The sequence below is a fragment of the Balearica regulorum genome, chromosome 1 (assembly GCF_011004875.1).
Source record: "Balearica regulorum gibbericeps isolate bBalReg1 chromosome 1, bBalReg1.pri, whole genome shotgun sequence".
NCBI classification, from domain to species: domain Eukaryota; kingdom Metazoa; phylum Chordata; class Aves; order Gruiformes; family Gruidae; genus Balearica; species Balearica regulorum.
In genome coordinates, this window is record NC_046184.1 from 82732229 (window position 1) to 82748971 (window position 16743).

The following is a 16743-nucleotide window of genomic DNA, read 5'->3' on the forward strand; positions in this document are numbered from 1 at the left end:
CAATTCATCCCTGAATGCATGCATAGGAAATAAGATTTAGTTGATTCCAGCGCTCAGATTGCTCCTGATGTGGGTAGTGAGGTGTTTGTATATGTGTTCCTTAGAAAAACATCAGGTTTGTAGTGGTCAGACAAGTGGCTAGTGAGCATGAAAAGCAACACACAGAGCCTGCATTTTGATCTGTATTTAAGAAATTCAGCAAAGGGTTTTCCTGCTGGATGGCCATATTTTAAGCCTGCTGTGAGCTTGTGTAAGTGCTCTGTTAACATTTTCAAAAGCTAGGGACACACATTTGGGGCTAAATCCCTACCTGCCTATTTCACAGCATGTTCCTGGCTTTAGTCAGTGGGTCAATATAGACAGAATTTTGGGGGGGGAGGGGGGAAGGAGATGCAACTCAACTCTTTGGAAAACAGAACTCTTTTCTGATTAATTATGTAGCTTTCCTGTATAGTTTCCAAAAAGTACTTACAAGGAATGAATGAGAGTTGCATTTCTCAACCTGAAAAGACCTAAGGCTTTGGGAAGACCTTGTACAGGAGGGGAAAGATAAAGTGAAATTCACACACATATAGACAGACATTGATTTCAAAGCTGTAGGAATGATTCCTGAAGCACAGGGATATCACTTGGATAATTTAAATTTTATGCACTAGTAGGCTTATTTTGTCATCTAAAGGGTTGTTTAAGGGCGGGGGGGGGGGAGGGACACGACACGGGACGACGACACCAAAACAAAACAAAAAGAAAAAAAATGAAAATTGTCCAAGTGGGATTTGGGAAAGTTTAACAAAACAAATCCACACAAAACTTCATGGAAAATTAAAAAAAAAATTAAAAATTGGCACTTCTGCATGGAAAAAGAAAACAATGAAAGCAACCCTGGCATCAATAAATTCTGAAGTTCATCTAGAATTTCTGGAGAAAGAGTATCTCTTCAGTATCTACAATAAGCCATAGTGCTGGCACTAAGGAGATTTGTCAGCAAGTTCACCCAGGTGCACTAAACCGCAGGGATAAAAAAGCACTTGAAACACTGAGCACTTCTAATACCCAGCTGATCTCTCAGAAATCTGAAGATAAGCAGCAGGCAAGGCAGAGCAGTGCCAGGGTGGTTTAAAGTGATTAAACAGGAACACAAACAGCTAGGGAGAAAAGGGAATCTCTTAAATGTAAAGGATGGGTAGCGACCTATTTAACAGGTCTGGGTCTGGGTTTTTTTGGGGGTGTTGGGTTTTTGGGTTTTTTTTCCTGGAAGGGTGCTGGAGAGACAGGGCAGAGCGCAGTACCTGTCCCGGCCTCGGGGTGGCACAGCAGGTACGGGAACCCCATCCCCTGGGTAAAGTCCTCACACCCAAGAGCAAGGCTCCTGAGGCTGCGATTTCTGTGTGTGATTTAGACTATTAAACATAAGCCTTATTGCCTCTGCCCCACCGGAGGAAGCCTGGAGCTGGCTGTGACCAGGCAGCCAGGGATGGATGGGCTGGGTCTGTCTGGTCTGTAGGGTGAAGAGCATCTCCAGCACAAGCACCAACCTAGGCAGGTGCACAAGCAAGTTTCATGAACGCTTGCACAGTGAGAACTCATAACTGGCTGAGGAAGAGAAATTCAGCAGGAGGAGGGAGCTGTCTTTTATTTCTTTCAGTTCTTTCAGACACTTTAGTTTTAACTCCGTTGTGCTGCCTCTCATGAAGAATGGAGTTGCAAATGGCAGAGCTGCTTTGTCATCCAGTAGCAGCCTCCACCTGGAGAGTTTAAGGCAAAAAAATGGGTTCATGGAGCCCAGTTTCCTCTCTCAGGTAGCACCAGTGAAGAATTGTCCTCCAATTTAAAGCCTGCAGCAGCTCCTGCTCTCACTTGTTCAGCCATTGGAGTCTCATAACTGTACACTGAAAACATGCAAAAACTGTCTAAATTGTGGTCTAGAAATATCTTCAGGCTCTGTTTAGATTACTAACAGCTCTGGGTGACTACCATCCACTGCAAACACAGATGTAGATGTCATTGTTTGGTACCTAACTCCCTGGTTTCCCAGCAATCACAGTAACCACTCCATCACTGAATACATCACAGTGGTTTGATTCAAATTAAGCTTTTTCAAATGAGGAAAGTAAGCAGGGTGGTACCTTTCCTTCCTGTAAGAGCACACCTTACAGGGCAGATCACAACACTGTCAAGGGAGAGGCCTGAGCAAGAAAGCAGCAGCTATACAACAAAATCAGGTAGTCCTTCTGTGGAAATTAAGGTAAGAAGGGACTTCTTGAGGTCATCTAGGCCAATTCCCTCGTCCATAACTTCAAACGTAGATCAGGTTGCTCAAAATTTACCTGGTTTTGAAACTCTGCAAGGATGGAGATTTCACTGCCTCTTGGAGTTTTGTCAACATTGAACCACTCTCATGGTGAAAATGTTTTTCCTTACATCACATCAGAGAAGATACAGGAGTCATCATTACAAAGGTGAAATTGCAGTCTCAGAACATTTTACTTCCTGCACAAGAAGATTTAAACTAGAGCTATGCACAGCTGCATACCTGGACAGAAATCTAAAATTAGTAGTATCTTCTCTAGCTTCATATCTACATTAAGGCCCTCTCCTGCTGCAAATGTCTAAAATACACAGGTTTCTGCCTGAAGACAGTATAATAGGGTTTTCAGATAAAAATTAAAAAAACAAAACAAAACAAAAAACCTCCAAAAACATCCACAAAACCAAAACCACCCCAAATAATCAAAACTACCAGATAACAATCCATAAGAGAGAGAGAGAAAGTGAATATCCAAAACCTCTTAGGACTCCTGCTGTGGAGACTTGCCTGTAAGTAATCAGGAAACCCTCTGCCTTTTATCTTGAGATAGGCCACAAAGTTTGCCCTAAAGCCATGAACGGCAGGAGCCAGTGGGCTCCAAGCCTTGGGACTGGGTTGAAGTGAGGGCAACTTCTGCTTATGTTCTTGCAGGAGTTTTCTGAAACCAATATGCCATCAGATGCTGTATTTTCAAAGCTAAAATTTTTCTTTGAAAGCATGGTTTCTTGGAAAATACTAAAGCAGCTTTCCTCTTGCTATTTCTTCTACAGAGAAAGGTCATCCTTCCACCTCTCAGGTAACTCTAGACACGCTGGCACAGGACTGACTGCCAGGAATGCTGCAGGCTCAAGTGTTTACATGGGTAAAAACTAATTTTGCCAAAATCAATAATTCCTTCTAAGGTTTCTCAGCCTTATTGACAATCTATTGTAATGTCCTTGCCTGTAGCCTCAATAGGCATTTCATTCAACCTAGCAGAAACAAACTTTCCTTGTCCTCCAAAACTGGCTCAGGTAGATGCTAATTTGTACATTCCCAACCTCCCTGCCCCCATAACCTTATCTTCAAAGCTGATGACCACTCAATATTCCCACTTTAAATGACGCCAAACTTTTTCCAGTCCTTTTTCTTCTTTAAAAACTTATGTACCTTTTCAGCTTTTTTACAGACAATGTCTTGCATAAAGCGTTGTTTCTTTAGGGGAAGAGGGCGAGGGGATCTGGTTGCTTTGTGGTTTGGTTTGGTATTTTTCTCATTGCCAAAAATATCTGGGGCTGAAACCAGAAACTGTCACTTCTAGAAGGACTGCTTATTTAGCTATGATAATGAAGACCCATATCATTAGTTCATTAAACAGGCTTCTTTAGAAAGACTTGGAAATCAATCTAAAAATTGGGTGAACTAGAGGACTAGAATTATAGAAAGGAGATGAAATAAATTAAGTATGAGTGTATATTTAGAGATCAGTAAGAATTTCTCCTCACTATTACGTATTCATGGACTGGAAAAGAATGAAGATTGGTCTTTACCGCTAAGGCTGACCCTCAGGAATCCCAGACCCTGGAAGTAAGAGAGAAAGTCTGGAGAAAGGAAGACCTTCCCTCGGTCAAGGAGGGTCAGGTTAGAGATCATTTAGGCAAACTCGACACCCACAAATACATGGGCCTCAATGGGATGTACCCATGAGTGCTGAGGGAGCTGGCAGTTGTTATTGTTAAGCCACTCTCCATCATCTCTGAAAGGTCATGGAGGACTGGAGGAAAGCCAATGTCACTCCAGTCTTCAAAAGAAGAAGGAGGACCCAGGAAACTACAGGCCAGTCAGCCTCACCTCCATCCCTGGAAAGCTGATGGAACAGCTCATTTTGGATGTCATCTCTAAGCATGCAGATGAAAAGAAGGTTATTGGGAGTAATCAACATGGATTCACCAAGGGGAAATTATGTTTGACAAATCTGATAGCTATCTATGATGTCATGACTAGCTGGGTAGATGAGGGGAGAGCAGTCGATGTTGTCTACCTTGACTTCAGCAAGGCTTTTGACACTGTCTCCCATAACATCCTCATAGATAAGCTTAGGAAGTGTGGGTTAGATGACTGGACAGTGAGGTGGATTGAGAACTGGCTGAATGGCAGAGCCCAGAGGGTTGTGATAAGCGATGCAGAGTCTAGTTGGAGGCCTGTATCTAGCGATGTGCCCTAGGGGTCAGTACTGGGTCCAGTCTTCTTCAACATATTCATCAATGACCTGGACAAGGGGACAGAGTGTACCCTCACCAAGCTTGCTGATGATACAAAACTAGGAGGAGTGGCTGATACACCAGAAGGCTGTGCTGCCATTCAGCGAGATCTTGACAGGGTGGAGAGTTGGGAGGAGAGGAACCTAATGAAGTTCAACAAAGGCAAGTGTAGGGTCCTGCCCCTAGGGAGGAATAACCCCAAGCATCGGTAGAGGTTAGAGATTGACCTGCTGGGAAGCAGCTCTGTGGATAAGGACCTGGGAGTCCTGGTGGACAACAAGCTCTCCATGAGCCAGCAGTGTGCCCTTATGGCCAAGAAGGCCAATGGTATCCTGGGGTGCATTAAGAAGAGTGTGGCCAGCAGGTCAAGGGAGGTTCTCCTCCCCCTCTACTCTGCCCTGGTGAGGCCACATCTGGAGTATTGTGTCCAGTTCCGGGCTCCCCAATTCAAGAAAGACAGGGAACTACTGGAGAGAGTCCAGCAGAGAGCTACAAAAATGATTAAGGGACTTGAGCATCTCTCGTATGAGGGAAGGCTGGGAGAGCTAGGTCTGTTTAGCCTGGAGAAGAGAAGACTGAGGGGATCTTATCAATGCTTATAAATATCTATAGGGCAGGTGTCAAGAGGATGGGGCCAGACTCTTTTCAGTGGTGCCCAGTGACAGGACAAGGGGCAACGGGCACAAACTGGAACACAGGAAGTTCCATGTGAACATGAGAAAAAAACTTCTTGATGTTGAGGGTGACCAAGCACTAGAACAAGCTGCCCAGAGAGGCTGTGGAGTCTCCTTCTCTGGAGATATTCAAAACCTGCCTGAATGCAATTCTGTGCAACCTGTTCTAGGTGATCCTGCTTTAGCAGGGGGGTTGGACTAGATGATCTCCAAAGGTCCCTTCCAACCCCTGCCTTTCTGTGATTCTGTGATTCTGTGAAGATGAGAACTCCATATACTGTTTGATTACAAGATGATTGCGAGACATCGATAGGATGAGACTATGAAAGCAGTTAAGAAAATCCCAGAATGCATCAAGAAAGGTATTTCCAGCAAATAGTAAAAGACAAATTACTTTTGCACTAGGTATTGGTAAGTCTTCCTTTGTAATATTGTGTGTATGAATCTATTCCCAGTGTTTGAAGAGGATAAATTATAACTGTAACAGATGCAGAGCAAACACAAGTAGGATGGTCCTGGATGATCGTATGAAAAGAAACTAAAAAAAAAATGCTTACTTTATTCAGCCTAACAAAATAAAGTTGAAAAGAGGGTATGATTGATTGCTTCTTTATTTTCACAGGAGGGAAAATACAAAGGAGGAGGAACTTCTAATCTAAAAGACAATGTTGGCAGAAGAACATATGGTCTGTTTATTTATACTCCCCAAAGAAGGATGTGGGCTGAAAATTTGGGAGAAGTTTTTAACGATCAGAGCTGTGAAGTTCTGGAACAGCCTTCCAGGACTGGGGGGCAAAAGAGCTATTTTTGATATAGATATTTGATATGTGATATACTTCTTAAATTGCAGGATTTAAGAGACCACTTGCAATGCAAATATGATGGTAAAGAAATCATAGGATGCCTTGTATTCCTGGTCAGACTCCTGGTCCTTGACACTGCATTGAAGTTTTTAAAAGAGTGGGGGATGGGGGATGGGGACAGGAGAGAAGAGAGGTGGAGAGAGAATAGTGAATGTTTTAACTTTTTAAAAAACTGAACACCACCTATGTTTCTTAGTGGCAGGTCCTTTTGTAAATAACTTTGCTCATTAAGGTAAAATGAGTCAGAAAGCATAGACTGACCTTTTTTATTGTCAATAATATGGGCCATGTGTAAATTTTTATGAGACTGTAGCTGAGAAAAATTCAGGCTGATGAAGAGCAAATAAAACAACCAACTAAACCACTTGAAAACAGAGAAATTTAAGACAACCTGCAACAACAAATTTCAAGCATAATCTGATGTGCTTTTTCTGTACACTAAAACTGCAAACACCAGTTTAATATCTAGCAGTGGACAGAAAATAGCAGAAGTGGCAGACAGACTTCAACCAGGCCCTAGTACAATTGCTGCCATCTTTCTCTTTCCACTTGGTCTCTCAGACTTTTCCATGTGCTTCTTTTGTCTCTTTCTTACACCTTTTTTCTTTATAGGGTTGGCCTTTTGGAGTTTTCCTCTTTTGGTCTTCTCTTGCTGCAAAGCAATTTGGAACAGGGAAAGATGTCAAAACTGATATGGAGGAAAAGAGGTTCATGAGACTAGAGCAGATAATCGTAGGCCTACAGGCTGTGTGGACTCTGTGTGTGTCAGAAATTACCATAAACCGTATCATTGGAAACTACTACAGAGCAGAGCAGGAAACACTTGCACAGGTTTTTCCGCCTTACATTTATCAAAGTTCACTGAATCTTTCCCGTTACTACTAATCATCTTGAGGCAATGAAATCACCAGAGTTAAACAAAGGTAAGCCAGGCCATTTGCCAGAACTGCTACTTTTTGACCAAAAACAGTAGGAAGCAAGCGAAGTCTTTATTCACTCTACAATGTAGATTATCATGGTTCTGCCTAATGTGCAAATATTTAATATGTGTGTGACATTTAGTTAGCATTCTACATAGCACAACATTTGGAAAAGCTTGAAAGCAAGAAATTTTGTATGCTAGCACCAGTCTCAATCAACCAAGAATATGTACACATTGTGTACACACGTAGTAGTACCGGCAGACAAACACATCCCAGGTCAGCATAGTATTAATATTATATTACCAAAGTCCTGTACAAAAGGATATTGAGTGTGGAATTTCAGAGAGGCAGCACAAATATAATAGGATATTGTTTGCAGAAGTAGGTTTCTGGTGAACTTGAACAATTATTTCTTTGACTAGAGAACACAAAGGCTACTCTTCACATGAACTTAAATAACCCAAAGGACTGAGAAGTAACAACATTCAAGAAGCAGTAGGAGTTTCCCAGGAGGAACTAAGACCTTGCTCGTTGTAGAGAGACTGCCAAGGCTTGTCCAGCCCTCAAACCCTTACCCACCCCTTCTCTTCCACGTGAGCACCAATGATACTGCTGAGGGAGACCTGAAGCACGTCAAGCGTGTCCACATGGCTCAGGGGGCAATGATCAAGGGCATGGGGTCCCAGGTGGTGTTCCCCTTGATCCTACCAGTGAGATGGAAGGGCTTGAAAGGGAGTAGATGTATCCTTCAGGTCAGCAACTGTTTGTAGAGCTGCTGTTGGCAACAAGGTTTTGGCTTCTATGACCATGGGACCCTCTCTGAAGATCAACAATAGCTTGGCAGGGACATGATCCATATGACTAAGTGGAGAAAAGGTATCTTTGTCAACAGACTGTCCAACCTGATAAGAGCTTTAAAGTAAGAATGGTGAAGGAGGGAGAGAGTGACCAGCAATCAAGTGAAGAAGTGGTGAGTGGTGTTAGCAAGCAAAGAGTCTGGGATGATGTGAACAGAAGGGACCTTGTAAACAACAAAACAGGGCTGGAGTGGGGTCACCTCAAGCATATGCGCATAAATAAGGAAGTGTCTATGGAACAGCATTATGCGGAAAGCTCTCATACCTTTTCTGGGAAACCTCTCCTTTCAGGGTACCTCTCTGATGTGCAAGTACATCAATGCATGCACCACAGGGTACAGCAGGAGGAATTAGAAGTCTGTGTACAGTTACTGGGCTACAGTCCCATTGGTATCACAGAGACATGGGATAGCTCACACAACTCAAAAGCTGCAAAAGAAGGATCCAGGGTCTTTAGGAAGGACAGGCCAGGAAGGTGAGGAAAAGGTACCCTTTATATGAGAGCACCATGGGGATGCATGGAGAAAAGGAAAGGGTGATGAGCCAGCTGAAGTCTTATGGGTCAGGACTAGTGGGCAGACCAACATGGATGACATTGTTGTGGGTGTCTGCTATAGACTGCCTGATCAAGCAGAAGGAGTATATGAGGCCTTCTTCAGAGAAGTGGAAGAAGACCCACGTTCACAGTTTCTGGTCCTCATGGGGGACTTTTACCATCCTGATAGCTTCTTGGAGGGATAACACAGCAGGGCATAAGCAATCCAGAAGGTCTCTGGAATGCATCAGTGACAATTTCCTAACATAGGTGATTGAGGAGAAAACAAGGAGAGTCACACGGCTAGACCGTATGTACAAAAGAGGAAGGATTCATTAGGAATGTGAAGGCTGGGAGCAGTCTTGGCTGCTGTGACCATGAGAAAGCAGAGTTCAGGATTCTGAGAGGAGGGAGCAGGGCAAAAAGCAGGATAACAGCCCTGGACTTTGGCCTCTTCAGGTATCTACTTGGAAGAATCCCATGGGATACAACCCTGGAAAGAAAAGTCCAAGAGACCTGGTTGATATTCAAGGACCGCTTACTGCATGTTCAGGAGTGGTCCATCCTAACAAGCAGAAAATCAAGCAAAGGCAGCAAAATCCAGCTGAAGGCTAATTGCTAGTGGAGTATGCTAGGGGTCAGTACTGGGTCCAATACTGTTTAACATCTCCGTTAATGACCTGAATGATGAGAAAGAGCGCACCCTCACCAAGTTTGCAGATAATACAGAGCTTAGAGGAGAGGATGATAGATCAGATGGTTGTGTTGCCATTCAGAGTGACATAGACTGGAAAACAAGAGGAACTTCATGAAGTTAAACAAAGGGAAATGCAAAGTCCTGCTTCTGGGGAGAATAACTCCATGCACCAACACACACTGTGGGTGGACTGGTTGGAAAGCAAATTTGCAGAGAGCATTCTGGGTTTCATGGTAGACAGCAGGCTGACCATGAGCCAGCAATGTGCCCTTGCAACAGAGAAAGCCAAAAGCATCCTGGGCTACATTAAGAAGACTGTTGCCAGCAGTTTGAGGTAGGTCATCCTTCCTCTCTACTCAACACTAGTGTAGTGATCCTGACCAGGAGAGCACTGTACATGGAAGAGTTACTGATCCACATATTGGTTAACCTGAGCAGGTGCAGGTCTGTGCTGTGCTGCACGTGCAGCGTGGCCTTCAGGCCATGTCATGCTGCACAAACCCCTTGGCCACAGGATGAGCTCAGCCATCTTAGGGCAACAGAGGAGCCTGCAGGCAGCTCCCACTTGGCACTGATGATTGCACCACCTGCCTGGCTGTGCCTTTATCTAAATGTGCGGCAAGAAGTTCTCGTGCAAACATCCCTTTTGTTTGACAGTAGAAATGCTGAATAGAGTTATCCTCTTTTAGAAAATCGTATAGTAACTTGAACGACCAAAATGAGGTAACCCTTTCTATGGATGGGGTCTACATGGCATGCTGATTGGAAGCCCACTTGATGCTGCGCAGCTTGCGGTTCCCAGCATCTGGAGGGACTTAAGATTACCTATATTTTATACAATTAGCTCTAATAATCATAGAATCATAGAATCATAGAATCATTAAGGTTGGAAAATACCTCTAAGATCTTCATAAATAGTATTTTAAATTATACTTTACCGCATCTGAGTGCCTTTCTTACTAGATCACAGAAAAACAACACCTCTTGTTGCAGAGCAACTAGTGAAGACATTTTGGCAGTGCTGTGCTCTGGACTCCCCAGTACAAGAGAGAAATAGCCTTACTGGAGCAAGTACAGCACAGGGCCACAAAGACGGTTAAGGGACAGCCCAGCCTGGAGAAATGAAGACTTAAGCTGTGGTGTCTCAGCACCATGTACAAATATCTGATGAGAGGGCATAAAGAAGACTCTTCTTAGTGGTGGCATGTGACTGGACAAGAGACAATGGAATCAAATTGAAATACAATTCTATCTGAAGGTAAGAAAAAACCTTTTTACTCTAAGGGTGGACAAACACTGGAACAGGTTGTCCGGAGAGTTTGTGGAGTCTCCATCCTTAGAGATATTCAAAACCCAACTGGACAGGGTCATGGGCAACCTGTTGCAACTGAAGCTGCTTTGAGAAGGATGATTGGACTGGATGGTCTCCAAAGGTCACTTTCAATCTCAACCATTCTGTGATTTTTATGAACTTCCTGCTGGTGATGTGGCAGCACAAAGCAGTGCAAGAAAGAAAAAGGTGGGATCCTATCAAGGCCACAGAGCTTCTGGTAAGGTACAGAGCTGGTCTCAGCCACAGTGTCCCATGAAATGTCTGCCAGTGAACTCAGGTTGCTCTGGAGATACAACCTAGAAAAGGATGGAAAAGCGAAGCAGTCTCAGTGTTTCTTTTCTGGATAGGCCACTCTTTAGGCGCCCCTTAGTGCATCACAAGACCAGGATGGTTTGAATAGTGAGGGAACTGAGGCCTTTAGAAAGCTGCTGGGAATACTGTCACAGAACAAGGCAGGAACAAGCCATGGTCTGCTGCATGATGAGAGCAACATCAAAGCACTTACAGAGATCAAGAACAACAAAAGAAACAAGGTGCTTTTTTTGTATCAGCAGACACCCTAGAGCAGCATGAAGGATAACTTGGGACAGTCTGTCTGGGTAGACAAGTCAGAGACTGAGAGATGAAAGGAGCAGTTGCTGAAACAAACTGATAAAATAAATAGCTACAAGCAAGTATTTAAAGCTCTGAAAGGATTTAAGGATTAAGGGGCTGTTCTTTTAATGAAACTGGGTAAATCTCATGAAAACTAGTGGCACTGCTATAGAACAGGGAATATCAAACACTGTATTTAACCTCCTGGCAAGGTGAAACATGACCTGGACTCCAGTGATTAAGAGTAGCATTTTAACTAGCAATTACAATGTTAAAGTTTTACCTTGCTTTCCTGAAATAATTTTAATAGGTCTGACTAAATAGCTCTTATTTCTTCAGCTGTCTGAACTGAATGTTTTAATTGCATAAGGAATAATTGTATAAGTCCTGAGAGTAACTGCCCAAAGGTCCAACAACTTTCCAGCAAGTTTTACAAACCAAAGGTGTATAAAGTCATAGAAATACTTCCCACTTTTTCCACTCCAGAGCTATACCCATACTTCATACACAGTGCACCACCCCGTGAAAGACACAATCAATCAGCATTTTTTGTGACCTGAAAACTAGCCATGGTTGGCATACTGGCAGAAGTTGAAGGGTTGTGGCTGCCAGAGACGGCTTGAGATCCCTGCATTGGTCAAAGCCCTGGCTCAAGCTATCTTCCCATCCCCAATGCAACAAAGCAGCCCCTTTCCTCACCACAGGTTTGAACGTGCATGTCTGGCATCAAGCCAGAAGTCATCAGACCCACCAAAGGCAGCATTTTGGGGTTTTGCCTCTTATCCTTCATGAGCTACTCAGATTGTTTTTCCTTACAACACTGCTGTGAGTTTTCAGCAATGCTCTTTTTTGTGTTTTACACATGGGGATATAAGATGGGGTGATTTGTGCAAGGGAGCAGGGAATTGAATCCAAGTCCCAGACTGGCACCACAGTCTCCAGGCCGTCATTCTGGCTTATCTTCCTCCTCCTGCACCTCTGTATGCCAAAAACTGTGAAGGAGGATGCAAGGTTTCTTTTACCATGTCACTCCTGAGGGGACGATGGCCATTTTAACAGAGCTTGTTTCACTAATTCATTGCATTCTGTTGTCCTGTTTCTTGAATGAGTCTGTCTCTGGGGTGTTTCTACTGCCCTTTGTGGGGGATTTGCAGAGCCATCAACACATGCAATGCTGGTCAGAGTTACTGTGCTACCACAGTTACCCCAGGCTTGGGTACACAGAACAGAGTAAGTGGAGCATGGTGGACCATAGTTGTCCCCAGTTAATAAGAAGTAACTTTTTAATTGATGAGAAGAAGAATAATTTCAATGAGAACTAAGCCTCCTTCAAACTCCACATCAAGAGAGGAGACAAGATAACATGAAGACTGCGACCTGTGTGAGACCATCTCAGCCTCCACTGATGCATCCAGAATCAGGAGAGACAAAGGAGACCACTAAGGAGGAGTAAAGGAAGCAAAATAGGAGGGTGAGAAAAAGCACAAAATGCAGACAGAGGTTGGGGAAGGAAAAGGAGGAAGGAAACAGACCTAGAGAAGGGGAAAGATGGAGACTGAACAAAACAGCAGCAGGATGATAGAGCAAATAAAAGGGACAGTAAGAGAGGACACAGGAGAGCAAAGCAAAAAAAATCTTTGAATACCAAGCTTGCAATGATTCTTTTTGTAATTTTTACCTTGCAATGCTCCCCTAAAGTTTCTTAAAATGAGGAATAACCATTTTCTGCCCACCACCAGTTGTGTCTAAGGCAGCTAACATTAGTTAGAAGCAGCCTAAATATTTCACAAGGGGCAGCCAATCTCCTCCAGTTCATCTTCTACATCTCTCTGACAGTATTTCTTGTTTTCACTGTCATTGAATATTATTTTCTATTTTTCTCTCTCAATATACTTCCTATTGGTTTCTTAAAAAATTGGTGTTATCCAGGATTTACTTAAAATCATACAAACAGAGAGGACCCTCAATTGAAAGAGGCCCTTCATTGAGTAATAAAGTCCAACAATTAAAACATAAAAAGCCTGAGAAAGCTTAGCATGGATATGGATTTCAATCTATTCCAGCATACTGATGTGAGGCACTGGCACAGGTTGCCCAGAGAAGCTGTGGATGCCCCCTCCCTGGAAGTGTTCAAGGCCAGGTTGGATGGGGCTTTGGGCAACCTGGTCTAGTGGAGGGTGTCCCTGCCCATGGCAGGGGGGTTGGAACTAGATGACCTTTGAGGTCCCTTCCAACCCAAACCATTCTGTAATTCTATGAAACAGATAAAAAGTGGTCTGAGTGGTCTGCTTTCAGCTCCATCTTGCCTCATTCAGTCTCATAACCCAAGACTGTAACCAGATAGGGCCATTGCCCATACCTGATGGCACCCACTGCCGTTTCATTTAAGAGGTGCTTTGTCACAGACTCTTGTCTGTCAGCTAACTCCCCTCCCCTTTCCATTCTCTCCAGTTTTGCTCATTCCTCCAGTGAGACTTAGTGAAAAGGTGTAGATCATCCTCTCCTGACACACTCACCTTGAGCAGCAGCACAGTTAACAACGTACACTCCTAAATATTGATGTTTCCCAGTGAAACGTCTAATACTCATCTTCATCGTATCGTAGTAGGGTCTGTACAAATGCAATCTGCCATATTTGCACCAGCAAGATGTTGTGAAGGATTCTTCCCTTACAGTGAGAAATATTGGCTTATGTTTCTGATATGTTTAAAACTGGACAATTTGACATGTTCCTTGAAATAGTGCTTATTATAGCAGGGAAACCCCCATCTGTGGAGGCTTCAAGCAGTCAGACACTTTTACAGTTTCTATATAGGAAGGAAGTAGAAGAACAATATGAGAAAGAAAATTTTTATTCCCATTTGTTCACCTTGTTTCAAAGAGAAGGATGGAAGGATTTCTCTATGAAGGGCCAATACAGAATAGAAAGCGGATGTTGGTTTGTGCCCTGCATTTCAGAGCACTATCAACTGCCCTGGATGGATTATTAAGTAAACAGTCATGGAACTGGTAGGACATTCTCTCCTGAGGCCTGGCAGGGTGGGATGCTGGACTTGGGACTTGCAGATGAATTGGAAAAAAGCATGACAGTTACACCTCAGGGTGTCAGTATTACAGAGCTGGGATAACAAAGGAGAAGCCGCTGAGTAGCACATCTGCTTCTACTGTTCCTCACATTCAAGAAGGCATGCTACAAGGCTGCAAGGAGTAACACATGGCAAACTAAGTGCGTTCTTCTCTTCAAATCCAACATAATATATCAAAGCATTCAACTTTCAGAATAATTTCAGTTTAGTATCTTCCTGATCACCGGGGGGGAAGAATGAAACTGTTGCTGTTCAGTTATGTCCCAAAGTTCCTTTGGATCTTTGCAGCCTTCCACCAGAGCAAATAAAATTCATATTGATTAATTTTTAATCCCATTGCAACCCACTTGTCTGATGATAATAGCTTGAGTTCATCACAGCAGGGCAGGGCCAAGCCAGGCCTCCCTCAGAAAGTCTGCCAGTCTCTGAATCATGGCTGCTAACAACTGTCTTGCTTATCTGACCTTTTATACGGATCGGTCTCTATTCAAAGCAAATAGCTTGATTTGGTGACTCATTTTCTCTAGATAATAATGTATTTTCATATTTATCCACAATCACCAGCTTCCTTACTGTACCTGAACATAAACTTATTTGACTGTCAAGCGTCTTTAATTTGGAACTGCCAAATTACAAAACTAATAGTTTACCTTTTGTCTAACATTACTAGGCAAATAATGGCAATGAAAATTCATGTTGCCTTTACTTCCTTAAATTTCTACCTGTAGCTGCCAGTACAGGATAAATGAACTAGGATGACTCTTGTTTCCTTGTTCTAGAGAGCCCTGCCTTCTTTTACACTGCCTTCATAGGCTTTATGGACTGTCCAACAAGAAGCAGGGAAAATCATTCTAATGTTTTAGGTACTGATACTTGCATTCCAAAACATGTTATTGTTTTAGAAGAACAACATTAAATTAAGGCAATTGTTTGCCTACACACATAAGCAGCATCCATTGCACACACAGTTTTAGGGCAGATTTAAGGTACATAAGGAAGATACTTTGAAGTGAGATATACTGTAGAATAGCAAGTAACAGCATATTTGACAATTCATCCCTTGAGGGCAGGCACATCAGCTATCTCAGTGTAGTGCAAGATCTCGCAACCAGGCAGCTACCCCAGAACTCACACACTGAAATTTCTTATCTTTGCTTATCCCGCAGCTGTAAGTGAGTGTGCCACCATCATCATGTTCTCAGGGCTTTTTCCTTGCAAGCCCAAAGGCATGCTTTTAATTAGGGGGTGTTAACCACAGACATATTACTAAAAACAGTGATTACTTCAGTTTTAATCTGTTCTAAAAGGAACTCACAACTTCAAGGAGAAAAATCAACCCTCATAATGCTTTTCTAAGTTATAACCAGAAGAATTTTCTTCCCTCCTAAAGAGCAACAAGCCCTGTCACAGTGTGACATAGGTAACAAACTGTGAATCTAATCAAGTGTGTAATTATACAGCAGATTGCAGCACAGTATGCTATTACTTAACTCAACCGGCTTGCATGCCAGAAACACGGCGGTCCCAGAAACATGACAGTCAATGTAGACTGAGCTGAAGACATCAGGGACCATTTCCAGTGGGGGTGAAGAATGAGCCAGGCTCAGTTCATCCAGGCTAATGGCACCTGCATGCATCCAACAAAAAAGACTGCAGACACACAGAAATCCAAAATCTAAAGGAGATGCAGAGGCAAACTTGGGCAACTGTGTGGTGTGGCAGTTATCATGTGAAGTTTCCTTGCATCATAGGATTGTACATATTTGTCTTAGTCTTTTTTGAATGTGACTATCAATGTAGAGCTCTGATGCTGCATCTCTTTTCCTTGAAATGTGGTGAATTGACAATACCTTTTCAAAGTTGTCCATGTAAGACAAGTATTTCCCCTTTATTAAACTCCTCTTCCCCCAATAGTAATTTTGGGATGTGTGCCATTACACCATGTGGTTCCTAGTTTTGAATGCTGACACTTGCATAAATAACATTTACAGTGAGAATTTCTGTTAAATAATTCACACAAAACTGACCTACATTTGCAAATCTCACCGTAACAGAAATACAGTGGCATTCAAAGCAAATGGCTATTGCAATACAGAATTCAGAGCTCTCTGCATCCACCACAGTAGGGCTCAAGTAAACATGGTTTTGCTTCAAAGCTGCTGCCGTTATCATTGTTGCTTTGGACACTTAACAAGAGATGGTACATTTCTGGGGAGTTTTGCAGGCAAACACACACACTGTATGGTACCATTTTGCCTTGTCTGGGAGGGTAGTTTGAGAGGACTAGGGACTGTAAGTAAATTCACAGTGAACAGATGGAAAAACATGCTCTGAAGTAACAGCAAGTCTCCCAAAAATCAGCAAAAGCCGCCTGAAATCTAATCTGCGATTATAACCATGACTATGATAACGACCACATCCAAGTAGATAGAATTTACCAAAGTTGGGGAAATATAAAACAATTGCTGAAATCACATTTGCAACAGGGAGTTGAGCTGAATACTGCAGCACCGTTAGTGCATGGTTTCAAGCACGAAGCTTTATGCAAAGCCTCAGTGCCATACTTTCCAGGCAGGAGGGACAGCACATGACCCTGGTCTACCCTGTGTGATTGATGTACCCGCCATCTCATT